The sequence below is a fragment of the Vipera berus genome, assembly GCF_964194415.1.
Source record: "Vipera berus genome assembly, chromosome: Z".
Lineage (NCBI taxonomy): Eukaryota > Metazoa > Chordata > Lepidosauria > Squamata > Viperidae > Vipera > Vipera berus.
This window is the reverse complement of record NC_138205.1, coordinates 108,897,762-108,911,325: the sequence shown is the minus strand read 5'-3', so window position 1 is coordinate 108,911,325 and position 13,564 is coordinate 108,897,762. Positions and strand designations below refer to the sequence as shown.

Below are 13,564 nucleotides of genomic sequence, written 5' to 3'. Positions count from 1 at the left end.
CACTGCCATACATTGCAACTGGGAAGACCATAGCCTTGACTATACACACCTTTGTTGACAAGGTGATGTCTCTGCTTTTTAGTATGCTGTCTAGAATTGCCATGGCTTTCCTCCCGAGGATCAAGCGTCTTTTAATTTCTTGGCTACAGTCCCCATCTGCAGTGATCTTGGAGCCCAGGAAAATAAAATCTGTCACTACCTTCATTTCTTCCCCATCTATTTGCCAGGAATTGAGAGGGGCAGATGCCATGATCTTGGCTTTCTTAATGTTAACTTTCAACCCAACTTTTGCACTCTCCTTCTTCACCCGCAACAAGAGGCTCTTTAGTTCTTCTTCACTTTCTGCCATTAGAGTGGTATCATCTGCATATCTTAGGTTGTTGATGTTTCTTCCGGCAATCTTAATTCCAACTTTTGATTCATCTAGCCCTGCCTATATCATGATGTGCTCTGCATATAAGTTAAACAGGCAGGGCGACAGTATACAGCTGGACTCCTTTCCCAATTTTGGGAAAGGTTCCATATCCAGTTCTCACTGTTGCTTCTTGACCCACATATAGGTTTTTCAAGAGACAAATAAGATGGTCTGGTACGCCCATCTCTTTAAGAACTTGCCACAGTTTGTTATGATCCACGCAATCAAAGGCTTTAGCATAGTCAATGAAGCAGAAGTAGATGTTTTTCTGGAACTCTCTAGCTTTCTCCATGTTCCAGCGTATGTTGGCAATTTGATCTCTAGTTCCTCTGTCTCTTCAAAATCCTGCCTGTACTTCTGGTAGTTCTCAATCCACATACTGCTGGAGTCTAGCTTGTAGGATTTTAAGCATAACTTTACTAGCATGAGAAATGAGTGCAATGGTGAGATAGTTTGAACATTCTTTGGCACTGCCTTTCTTTGGAATTGGAATGTAAACTGATCTTTTCCAATCCTGTGGCCACTGTTGAGTTTTCCAAATTTGCTGGCAAATGGAGTGTAGTACTTTTACTGCATCATCTTTTAAGATTTTGAATAGCTCAGCTGGAATACTATCATCTCCACTAGCTTTGTTGTTGCTGAGCTGTTCTAAGGCCCACTTCACTTCACATTCTAGGATGTCTGGCTTGAGGTCAGTGACCACCTCATTGTGATTATCAGGGACATTAAGCTCATTCTTGTATAGTTCTTCTGTGTAATTTTGCCATCTCTTCTTAATCTCTTCTGCCTGTTAGGTCCCTGCCATTTTGGTCCTTTATCATGCCCATTTTTGCATTAAACGTTCCCCTCATCTCTCCAATTTTCTTGAAAAGATCTCTGGTCCTCCCTATTCTATTGTTTTCTTCTATTTCTTTGCATTGTTCATTTAAGAAAGCACTCTTATATCTTCTAGCTATTCTCTGAAATTCTGCATTCAATTGGGCGTATCTTTCTTTTTCTCCCTTGCCTTTCACTTCCCTCCTTTCCTCAGCTATTTCCAAAGCTCCCTCAGGCAGCCATTTTGCTTTCTTGCATTTTTTTTTCTTTGGGATGGTTTTGGTTGCTACCTGTTGTACAATGTGGTGAACCTCTGTTCATAGTTCTTCAGGCACTTTGTCTATCAGATCTAATTCCTTAAATCTGTTTGTCACCTCTACTCTATATTCAACAGGGATATGACTTAATTCATACCTGAGTGGCCTAGTGCTTTTCCCTACTTTCTTCAGTTTAAGCCTAAACTTTGCAATGAGAAGCTCATGGTCTGAGTCACAGTCAGCTCCTGGTCTTGTTTTTACTGACTGTATAGAGCTTCTCCATCTTTGGCTGCAGAGCATATAGTCAATCTGATTTCTGTGTTGACCGTCTGGTGATGTCCATGTGTAGAGCTGTCTCTTGGGTTGTTGGAAAAGAGTGTTTGCTATGACCATCGTATTCTCTTGACAAAATTCCATCAGCCTGTGGCCTGCTTCATTTTGTACTCCAAGGCCAAACTTGCCTGTTATTCCGGTTATCTTTTGGCTTCCTACTTTAGCATTCCAATCCCCCATGATGATAAGGACATCATTTTTGGTGTTAGTTCTATAAGGTGCTGTAGGGCTTCATAGAACCAGTCAATTTCATCCTCTTCAGCACTGATGATTGGGGCATAGACTTGGACTACTGTGATATTGAATGGTTTGCCTTGGATTCGAACTGAGATCATTCTGTCATTTTGAGGATTGTATCCCAGTATTGCTTTTCCTACTCTTTTATTGACTATGAAGGCTACTCCATTTCTTCTGAGGGATTCTTGCCCGCAGTAGTATACCTGATGATCATCTGAATTAAATTCACCCATTCCTGTCCATTTTAGTTCGCTGATACCTAAGATGTTGATGTTCAGTCTTGTCATCTCTTGTTTGACCATGTCCAGCTTTCCTTGATTCATGGATCTTACATTCCAGGTTCCTATGGAGAAAAAATCTTTACAGCATCGGACTTTCCTTTCACCACCAGATGCATCCACAACTGAGCGTCCTTTCGGCTTTGGCCCAGTCGCTTCATTCTTTCTGGCGCTACTAGTACAAGCCCTCTGCTCTTACCCAGTAGCATATTGGACGCCTTCCGACCTGAGGGGCTCATCTTCCAGCGTCATATTGTTTTGCCTTTTGGTACTGTCCATAGGGTTTTCATGGCAAAGATACTGGAGTGGGTTGCCATTTCCTTCTCCAGTGGATCATATGTTAAATGTTTGTTAAGTATTTAGAATGCACTTACTTGGTCCCAGACACGGGACAAATCTTATTTCCTGTTTCAGCCTAGCCCAAGGCCATCTACAGGCAGTAGCCACAGCAGTGGCAGCTCATATTTGTGTAAATTTTTTTGGCTTGCTCCCTTTATTCTTTGTTAGCAAGCCAAAAAAATTTACACACACACACACACACTTGGAATTTTAGTTCCAACCCTTGATACCTACTTCTTCAAAATGGCATTTGTAAAACTTTGCAGATTGCCCTATAATATATAATGGAATCTGACTTATTATGCTGGCAAATGATGTCAATTCAGTAATATTATGTTTTATTTCTTCTTTCTGAAGATATATAAGATCTAATTTTCAGATATATCAACTCTTAACAAGCAAAACTTGTTAAGGACATACATATTTTTTATCACACAGAAGTTCCACTGTGAACTTGAAAACATGGAAAAGTTCTCTGAATGTTAGGAACAGACTGAAAATGTCTGTATGTGGTTTAATGACTTTGCACATATGTTCATAAATTAAATAATATCTCTGAGCAGGATTGTGAAATAGTAACTGCTAATAAAAAGTTATTAGAGATTCCTCTAAAACAACTCAAAATAAATTGTTGAATTAACTTGAGAAACTGAAGCACGCTGGTGCAAATAAAATACAATAATTAAATAGTAAGAAACATTTACAGGGGGGGAAAGCTACCTTGACCAGCAACATGTGCTAGATGTTTTCTCATTAATCAGCTAATTACAAATTATTGGAAACAGCCAGTTTAGAAAGAATACAAATAAAAAAAAATGCTTTATTCATTTATTTATTTGCTTGTTAAGTTTGTAAGGCTGCCCAATTAAAAAACTCTCATAAATAAATATTCTCTCCACTTCTTCAAGTTATTAATAAAAACATTTAATCCCAGTTTTATGAGGAACCATGATTAATATTCTATGATTTATAAACCATCTATGTATCTACCAAATTGTCATATCTTCCAGCCCACACTTAACTAATCCTGGGATTCTTTTTTTTTAACCTCAAGATATATGATGTTGTCAGCATTTCCAGTATCTACTAAAGAAATTGGCTGATCAAAAAATGGCATAAAATTAATATAGCAAGACTTGTTCTTGACACAGCCTACTGATTTCTGGTCATTACTGTATTGCTTTTGTAGTAAATGTAAATCAATCTCCTTATGATCTATTATAAAATATTCCCAGATACACACACACACACACACACACACACACATGCAAAGCAGCCCAGGTTTGAATCTCAGAAGGGTGTGGCTGACTGATGAGAGCAAAGAAGCTTGAAATAGCTATATCAGTCTCCCTTTAATTCTTTGTCAGCAGTCCAAATTTATTATACACACACACACACACACACACACAGAGAGAGAGAGAGAGAGAGAGAGAGAGAGAGAGAGAGAGAGAGAGAGAAACATTTGCTTTCCTCTGCAAGTTCTTCAGTATTTTTCAAAGAGATTTTAGTCAAGCCATCAGCAAGTTCCTTTAGTGCACTTGGATTAAATTAATCTACACCTGGAAATCTATATTTACTTGAGTTAAATAGATAATCCCTGATTATGTTTCTACAATTTTCATATTCTAATCTGCTGAAACAGATTTATCAGCAGGACTTTGAGAGAGATTCTTTGTCTAGAAACCTTACAACTCCTCTCCTGACTGTTTCCATTCAATTCCCCTGTTATTGACCAGTTGAGTGCTACTTCCATTCGGTCCAATTTCTCCTTCCATTCCTATGGGTTTTTTGTTGTGCAAGATGCTTCTCACAAGTGAGCAAAGACCTAAATAAACAGAAGAGACTGACTTGAAGATGCTGGAATCTTCTTACTTTCATTGTACCTGCTTGAATTTTTGCTACTTTGCAAGTAGCTGTAATAAGCCAACAACCTTTCCCCTCCTCCTCCTCCTCCTTCCCTTCATTGTAACCAGTTGCTCAATGTCTATGGTTGTCTCAAAGGTGCTCTTTTAAGAGACAGCTGGACTTTTTTGTTTTTCCTTGAAGATGTTTCACTTCTCATCCAAGAAGCTTCTTCACTTCTGTTTCAGATAAGCAGCTTCTCAGAATAAGCAAAGATTGTGAAAGATAAGACAAAAACATTGTTGCCCATTTTGTCTTACTGGTATTGGCTTAGTGGGCAGGTTTGATGTCCATAACAAAAATGAAAATATGGCAGAGGAAATACATTTTAAAATCCTTCAAAATAACAGAATACTTGTTAGAAAGATAATTTTATTATAGACATAGAACAGAATTACAAATAAAACATATTAAAACAAAACAAGAAGAATCTTCCAATTGGTGGTAGGTTCATTGGTGGGCAGTCAACATCTGATTAGTTTTAGAGTTAGCATAACAGAATTTGGCTACTAAAAATCATACTGATCCTATAAGAACTGCACATAAAAAGGTTCATTATTTCCTGGATGTTTGACCAGATAAGAACACTTGTAAATGCATGTCTCTTACACACACACACAAAGAGAGAAAGCCTTTTATTTCAATGAGGAAGGGATCCGTCTCCTTTAGTAAAATGATTTCTGGAATGTCAGACTGAAAATGTTGAAAACAAATATCCTACTTTCAGGATTATTTTCCTTCTAAATAAATCAGTGAGCTGCAGCTATCCACCATTTTTTAATCTCCTAAAAAGGCTTCTGGTGCCTGCAAACAAGTCATTCATTTTTTATTGTGCCAGCTTTGCACATATTATTAAAAATAATGTTTCTTTTAAGACAAATTCAACTCCTGGTAACCTTGTGGAAACATCTACATATTTTTCTCAGCATTAGAAATTATTTGTACCTGCCTTGTTTTATTTCCTCCTTCCCTCCCTCCCTTCTTTTCTTCCCCCCTTCCTCCATTCCTTCCTGGTCAACTTTCCAGACTGGTCAACAGACTTGGAATTTTCTAGAGGCCTCCCACAAAATTATAAGTCACTTCTACTTAGCTTAGTTTAGGAAAGTATTGTAGAAAAGTAGGGTTAGAAAGGAACTTGTGGAACCATTATCTAGGGCAGGAATTCACTGTGGACCTATAGCGTCCTAAACAGATGGTCATCTTGCCTTTGTTTGAAAATCTTCAGTAAAGGAGAAAACACCATTTCCAAGGAATTTTATTCAATTGTTGACTAGCCCCTGTCATTGGGATTTTGTTTTCTTTTATTTCTGATCAAAATCAACATCCTGCCCATTGTTTCTTGTCTCTTTTTTGGAACAACTGTGAAAATTCTGCCTTGTCTTTTCAGTGACAGTTCCTCAGGTATCTGAAGAAAGCTAACATGTTTTCCGGCAATTTTGTCTTCTACAGCCTAAAAATATCCTGCACCTTTATCCCTTCCTCATAAGTTTTTTTCCCTTTCAGTTCCCTTGCTATTTTGGTTGCTTCCATTTGGATATACTTAAACTTGTCAGTGTCTTTCCTAAAATGTGCTCAGAATTGAATACAATATTCTAGGAGTTGTCTGATCAACAAACAATTTAGAGAAAGAATTACCTCTCTTCTTCTTGATATTATACTTCTGTTGTTATAAACTAGGATTGCTGGTTTTTTTTTCGTGTGACAATTGCATCACATTATTAATTAATGTACAGTTTATGATCCACCAGGATCGTCAGACTTTTTTGACGTGTACTTCTGTCTCGGGTGGTCATTCCAATCCTATACTCATACTTCTGATTTTAATAACCCAAATGTGGATTTTACATTTGTCCCTGTTAAAATCCTCTTGGTGGTTTCAACTCATTGTTTGTCAAGGTGCTGTCCTGTCATCTAACTGAACAACCTATTAATTAAAAAAATCTAAAAACATTAAACTCCCAACAGACAGTGATTCTGATGAGTGTCAAAGGATATGCACAGAGCACACTGGTGTCTCTAGATACTGAGTTGCTTATTATTGACAATGCAACTAAATAATTATCACAGGCATATGAAAGGGGAGGAGGTAGAGTTGTTCTCTAAAACAAATTTAATCAAACTCCTACCACTAATTGGCAACATAGCAAGGACAGCAACATTGGTTGCCTTAACTGAACTATATATTTATTAAATTCACTGAAAAAATCTAGTCAATAATGGGCAAACATACAGTTGGGAAATAAGTACAGCTTGCCTTGAATTGTTTCCAGTTGTATGATCCATTGGCCTGGGAAGAGTCTAAGTTCTAGAATATAATCCTAAAACCCCTGCTTCAAAACCAGCACTGCTCCTGCCTCCTATTTCCAATTGTCAGTTTCCTGCCAGGGCCTTCTGGACATAAGCTTTCAGAAGAGCCACTATTCATAGAAACTACATTATAAACAAAATTCCCCACAAAGAAGGAAATAAAAACCCAAGTAAAAGATTAACTATTTAAAATTTTCTAAGAAGACTGGCCAAAAACAGGAGTATTTTACTGTAACCAATTTTCCTACTCAATTATCAAGTACAAAGGAATTAGAAATCTTACTAAAGATCTTTAAAGACAGATAGTTCTTATTAATATTTTCCATGGGCCTCACCTGAGAAAGCAATAGCTAGAAGAGAAGAATTGTTCTTGAAACTGGGAGGCTGGCAAAATCTACAGTGGAATTCAACATGGATATAACATCATGGCACAAAATATGTTTTTCAAGGGTCTAACATGGAGGCCTAGTAATGGTTTATTTTTAAAAAAAAATACTTAAAATATATAGTTGTTGATTTTAGAGTTGTGAGGAACAACCTCCAGAAATTGCTGCGTCTTCCCTAAAATTAGTAGCAAAGAGAACGTTAATTCTCTCCTTTCCCTAGATAACCCTAAATAGGGCCACTGGATGCAACTCTGCAGACAAAATAGAAGCATACATGCTTTGTCATTCTCTTGGCCATGATATATTCCTAAACTTATTTATTTTTTTACTTACTTATTTACTACAATGTTATACACATGGTAGAAGTCCTGGCAGCCAACCGTCACTAGTCTGTTTGTTGCACAGATACACCACAAGGGGGTGAACTAACTTCACACCCCGCTGGCCTACAGCATTCTCAGAGGAAGTCAGCTCATCTGGGGCTTTCCTCCACCGATCCTCCACTGATCGTTTTTGAACAGATCCAGCCCCAGTTCCACCTCCCCACATAGAGCTCAGTCAGCATTTCCCCATCATCAAAATGGCAGTTTCTATCTATCTACTCGCAAACAATGCTTTTAAACTCCTAAATGGGCAGGTGCTAGGGACAAGAGACAGAAATTCATTCAGTGCCACAGAGCTGGACTTGGACCACCAGAGTGCTGCCAATTGTTCAGCATATCCAGTGTCATTAAGCCTCTGTGCCACTGTGTTCCCATTCCTAAACATAGATACATAAAACAGATCATTAGAATTGATAGGCAAAATATTTTATGAACATTTACCCTGGCTACTGCCACTGCAATTCTTAATATTTACTTATAGGTTTTTATCTGTTTGACAGTGAACCAAATACCAATAGAAGAGAATATTTGTGATCAAAGATTAAAAGATTGTGAGCAAAATCTTGACTATTTCCTCACTTCCTTGTTTCCATATGGTCACAAAAGATCATTGCTTGTGCTTTATAAGTTTACCCTAGCAACTCCATCCCCACCAAAATGTTAATATAACATTCAGTCCTGTATTATGAAATATTAGGAGATACCATTGTAAAGCATTGTTAAAGATTTCATTGTGGAAGGGGAAAATAGTGAGATGTCGTAAAACAATAGTTTAGAAGTCTTGCCATTTACTTTGCATGCCCTAAACTATCTTGTTATCCTCGGATGTAGCTTCATCTCTTGAACTGAGGAGTTATCACAGAGTCTTCACTGATGACTGTGTATAACATGCAGCAAAAAATATTTCAAAGAGAAACAATCTACCCCAAACTATATTTTCTATGTTTTCCATTACATTTTATATATCTCCTTGTACAATAGCATTAAAAAGCTGTGCAAGACTAACTTCAGGATCTGAAGGAGTCAAAATGTCCTACATTTTTGTTCAGCACACACACAATATTATTGATCATGCCCTATTTCCAATTTTGGAAAAGGCTTACTGTTCTTAAATTATTGCTACCCTACTATAGAGTTGGGAGCAAGGATGATAAGTTGTCACTGTATCCAGAAAGTGACAATCTATGTTCCACCATGGTTACAGAAAATATAGATTTTCTCCTAACAAGGCATAAAATCTAGCAATTTTGGTGGTATCCCCCATCTTCAGAGGCAAAATTAAGAGAAGATATCTTCATCTCCATGGCTTTGAATCAGTAAAAATATAACCATTGTCAAGTGTCCGAGAACATTAGCAATTTTACATTTCATATTAATATTTACATTGACTATAGGTTCAAATTTATTGAGATTTCTGATATGAAATATTCAGCTGAAATAATTTCAGCCAGCCAAGAAAAACAGATTACAAATTAAAGCTGCACACATTCAAAAATGATACCAATGTACTTTGTTATAGTAAATGTCATATATAATAAGAATGGAATGTTTGCTTTTCATACATGGATTGCCTTTTGTCAGTGTTTCACTTTTGTCTTTTCAGGTTTCATTTTAATATACCTTTAGTTATAAAGTTTTACAATACCATAACTCTTTAAATAATAAAAGTGCAAATCACTAAATTACTTTTCAGAATATTTTAAATTATTGATTATTTTTAGCACTGCAAGCTTGCATCAGTATGTTATCAACATAAGGTTTAATTGATTCATCAAAGAATATACATTTTACTTAGTGTGAAAGGCAGATTTAAATTCAAAAGGACAAAAAGCAAAGCATTTTTTTAAAGTTTGCTATATTAATGTAATAGCCAATTAAAAGAAAAACTATAAAAGAGGGCCATTTTTCTTAATACTGACTAAAAGGTGTTGTACATTTAAAAAAATTGCAAACACGCTTCTTTATAATATCTCAAAGTCATCAGTGTTGATGTACTGGTCATGAGCATATGTATAATCATTAATAATTAATCACTTAAAGACAGGAGTTTAATCAACCAAAATTCTACACTAAATTTAAAAAAAGCCTTAATGAATATCTGCATCAGCAAATAATTGCTTGTATAGCCTTATTCAGATACATAAAATCAAATCTGTTTGCACATGCAAGAGAAAAGGATTTTATATATCCCTTTATTTATGTAACTGTTATAGTTACTAGAATTCAAAAATAATCATTTTATTACACTGAACTGCATACTCACATTTTTTAGTTTTCACTTCACCTGAGATTGTTACTTTCTTATTGTTTTAAACAATTGCAATAATATTTTTGGAAACCAACATTATTATTTGCTTTTCCAAGAAAGGAAAAATGGTATGTATGTATGTGTGCGTGTGTGTATTCCTTGATAAGATTAAAAATGCGAATCCCAGGCATATTAAAATTAACAAACTAAGTGAACACTGGGATGGAATAAGAAAAACTAAAACAGTTTTTATTGCTAAAAGATCAAGCTTTTGTTGGCTAACTGCCAACGTCCTCAGAATGGAAACACTGGGGTGGGGAGATCGTGTTTATACTGTTGGTGTCTGCACTCTGCTCATGGAGTGCGTCACCGGTCTGTTTGCTGAGGCCGGCCGTATTCCTTTGAGTTGTCGCGCATCCGTTTTGGGGGGATGTAGTTGTCTCTGGGTGTCTGTTGTCAAAAGTGGATTGCTGACAGCTCCATGTGTTATAGCCATAGCTCTAGTCATTGCCCGTGATCTTATACCAGAGGTTCTAAATAGTTGTTTCTCTTCTTCCCTGTGTTCTACAATGCAGGGTGGTTGTGTTTGTGCAATCTTGATTTTGATACAATGAGGCGCTCTGTAAATGCTTGCGCTGTTTGCCTCCATATCGCGCACATCGTTCCTCTTCCCAATTCCTTAGTGCCTGGTATGCAGGGGGAAGGTCTATGTGCCGGTTGATAGAGGAGTGGTTTGAAAACCAAGCTTCCTTAAACAAGCGGCCACCTTTAGTGTTGTCACTGGCAACTGTTAAAGACGTGGTTGTGTGTAGCCATGTGTGCCCACACCTGTGAATGTTGTTCTTGTCTTCTAATAGCAATGCACTCTAGTCCTCAGTCGTTTTGTCGTCTCCCCAATGTAATTGCAATTGCAATTCTGGCATGACATCTTGTACATGACCGAGGATTTTTCTTCATTGGGGAGTGAATCTTTAGGGCGCATGACACAAGCTCGTAAAGTCCGATCAGGTCTGTGGGCAACACCAACCTTGTGAGGGGCTAGTAGGCATGCTGTAGCCTCGGATATACTGTGGATATAAGGCAGTGTTATCCGTGATGTTAAGGCGTTTTCACATTGATGGCGGGTAAGTTCACCTGGCCTGCTGTGTTGTCTAATGAAGTTAGGTGGATACCCGTTATTTCTGCAGACATGATAAAGGTGGTGTTTTTCTTCCCTTTTTGTCTTGTTCATGTCTATATGTCCAAAGAGCTGACCTTATGGATTGTGGGGTGATTACTTCCATAATGAAGTATCCTGTCCATATGGGTGGATTTACGGTAGACCGATGTGTGTAATGAGCCGTCAGGTTGATGTCTAACCAACACATCTAAAAAGGCCAAAGCCCCATTGGTCTCTTCTTCTCAGTGAAGTGGATATCAGGATAAATGGAATTGAGCTTCCTCATCAGCCTGTCCTTGTCCTGCCTTTTGACGATCACAAAGGTGTCGTCCATGTATCTCACCCAAAACCTAGGGCGATACGTGGACATCACCTGGGTCTCTAACTGTGGCAGGACTGCCTCTGCAATGACACCTGAGTTGGGGGACCCCATAGGAGTACCCTTCACCTGTTCATAAATGGTGTCTTGAAATGTAAAAAACATTTTCAGGCATAGGGACATAAGCTGAAGCAGATCTTCATTGCTAAGTGAATCTTGCTGCCCCACTCCCTGCTGTTGCAAGCAGTCCCCAATTACAGCAAGTGCTAAGTCTTGTGGAATTGAGGTGAATAGGGAGGTGACACCATAGGAAACCATGATCTCTCCCTCCTCTATGCTGACAGATCTAATTTTCTCTAAAAATTCTCTAGAAGAGTTCACAGTGGTATCATTGTTCATTATTAGATATCTTAACCTGCCATATAGCCATTTGCCCAGCCCCGAGGTTGGAGTTTCCCTAAATGATACAATGGGTCTTAGGGGAGCTCCTTCCTTATGGATCTTGGGGAGTCCATAAAATCTGGCAGTAGGCGCGTCTTTGGGGAGCATAGTTCTTAAAGCCTCCTCCCCTAAAACTACATCCCCCAAAAACGGATGTGCGACAACTCAAAGGAATATGGCCAGCCTCAGCAAACAGACCAGTGACGCGTTCCATGAGCGGAGTGCAGACACCAACAGAATAAACGCGATCTCCCCACCCCAGCGTTTCCATCCTGAGGACGTTGGCAGTTAGCCAACGAAAGTTTGATCTTTTAGCAATAAAAACTGTTTTAGTTTTTCTTATTTCATCTCAGTGTTCGCTATGTGTATGTATGTGTGTGTGCCTCAAGTACATTTTGAATTTTACATATTTTTGTACGTGTTTAATGAATTTATATTTTTACCCACTTTTTCAGGTCAGAATGGTCACTCAGGTCACTCCTTTAATTGCTGCCATCCATTGAAACACAGTCTATTTTAAACAACACAGTATCTTGAAAAAGAAAGAAAAAAAATCCTTGATATCTGGTTTTTAAAACTGCTGTAGTGAATGGTCTCACCCTTGACTTATGTCCTTTTCCAAACACAAAGACCAAAGTGTAACTGTAGCAGTTTCAGCATGCAGGCAATCCTCGACTTACAACTTTAAAAGTTTAGTGACTTTTAAAGTTACAATGGCAGTGAAAATAGTGACTTATGACCTCTTTTAACACTGATGACTGTTGCAGCATCCCCATGGTCACATGATCAGAATTTGGATGCTTGGCATGACGGTTGCAGTGTCCTGGGGTCAGGTGATTACCTTTTGGATATTTTGACAAGCAAAGTTAACAGGCAAGCCAGATTCACTTTACAACCACATTACTAACTTAACAGCTGCAGTGATTCACTTAGCAACTGTGGCAAAAAAAAGTTGTAAAATGAGACAAAATTCACTTAACAAATGTCTCACTTAGTGACAGAAATTTTGTCCTCAATTGTGGTCATAAGTCAAGAATTACCAGTACTTTCTGTCTAAAAAGCAATTATCTTGATATAGTTATGTCACTCAATCCAAGTGTAGCACACCTTATCTCTCTGTTGAATGTGAGATTGCAGGATATTGTTACATAACAGTTGTGGTTATGATCTCCTAGGGGGCACAATTTTAAATCTGGATGAAAAATTCATAAGTAAGAAAAAAGAATTACAGTTGTAGGAGATATTAAATATTCAATTGTAACAAGTTGCATACTTTAATACTATCTGGTTATACATTTTTCCGCAAAAAAAAACATTCATACTTAAGACATGATAACGAAAGGCACACGACTTTTGAAGGGACCAAGGACACAAAATTCAACTTTCTCTATCTTACAAAGTGGTTAAATGGATAAAATTAGAAGTGGAACTATAATTTCTATCTTGAGCTTTTCGGCCAGAAAGAGTAAAAGTAAGTAAATAAACCAAAGGAATAATCACACACACAATTGGAATAAGGAATAATTACACACAAGCACATATAGAAGCCACATATCTTACCTTATGGAAGCCAGCCCATTTAAAGGCCATGCTGCTTAAAGAGTTGTGCGGTCCAATAGCAGTTTAGGTAAACAGCTGTAGGAAGAAGGAAGAGGGACTTGGTCTTCCATTGCCGCAGGTACATGACTCTTGCTTGCAGTTTATATTACATTGAATTTCTACTTAAAACTATACTAGTTATTCC

At 37.7% G+C, this 13,564-nt stretch overlaps 1 long non-coding RNA gene across 1 annotated transcript in view; it reads right to left on the bottom strand.

Annotated features, from left to right (window-relative positions):
- Positions 1-13,564, bottom strand: part of LOC308677710 — a 191,969-nt gene that overhangs the window by 172,694 nt on the left and 5,711 nt on the right. Inside the window, exon 2 of the long non-coding RNA XR_014028550.1 lies at positions 13,381-13,455. This is a non-coding gene — a long non-coding RNA (uncharacterized lncRNA). The remainder of the gene's footprint in view (positions 1-13,380; positions 13,456-13,564) is intronic.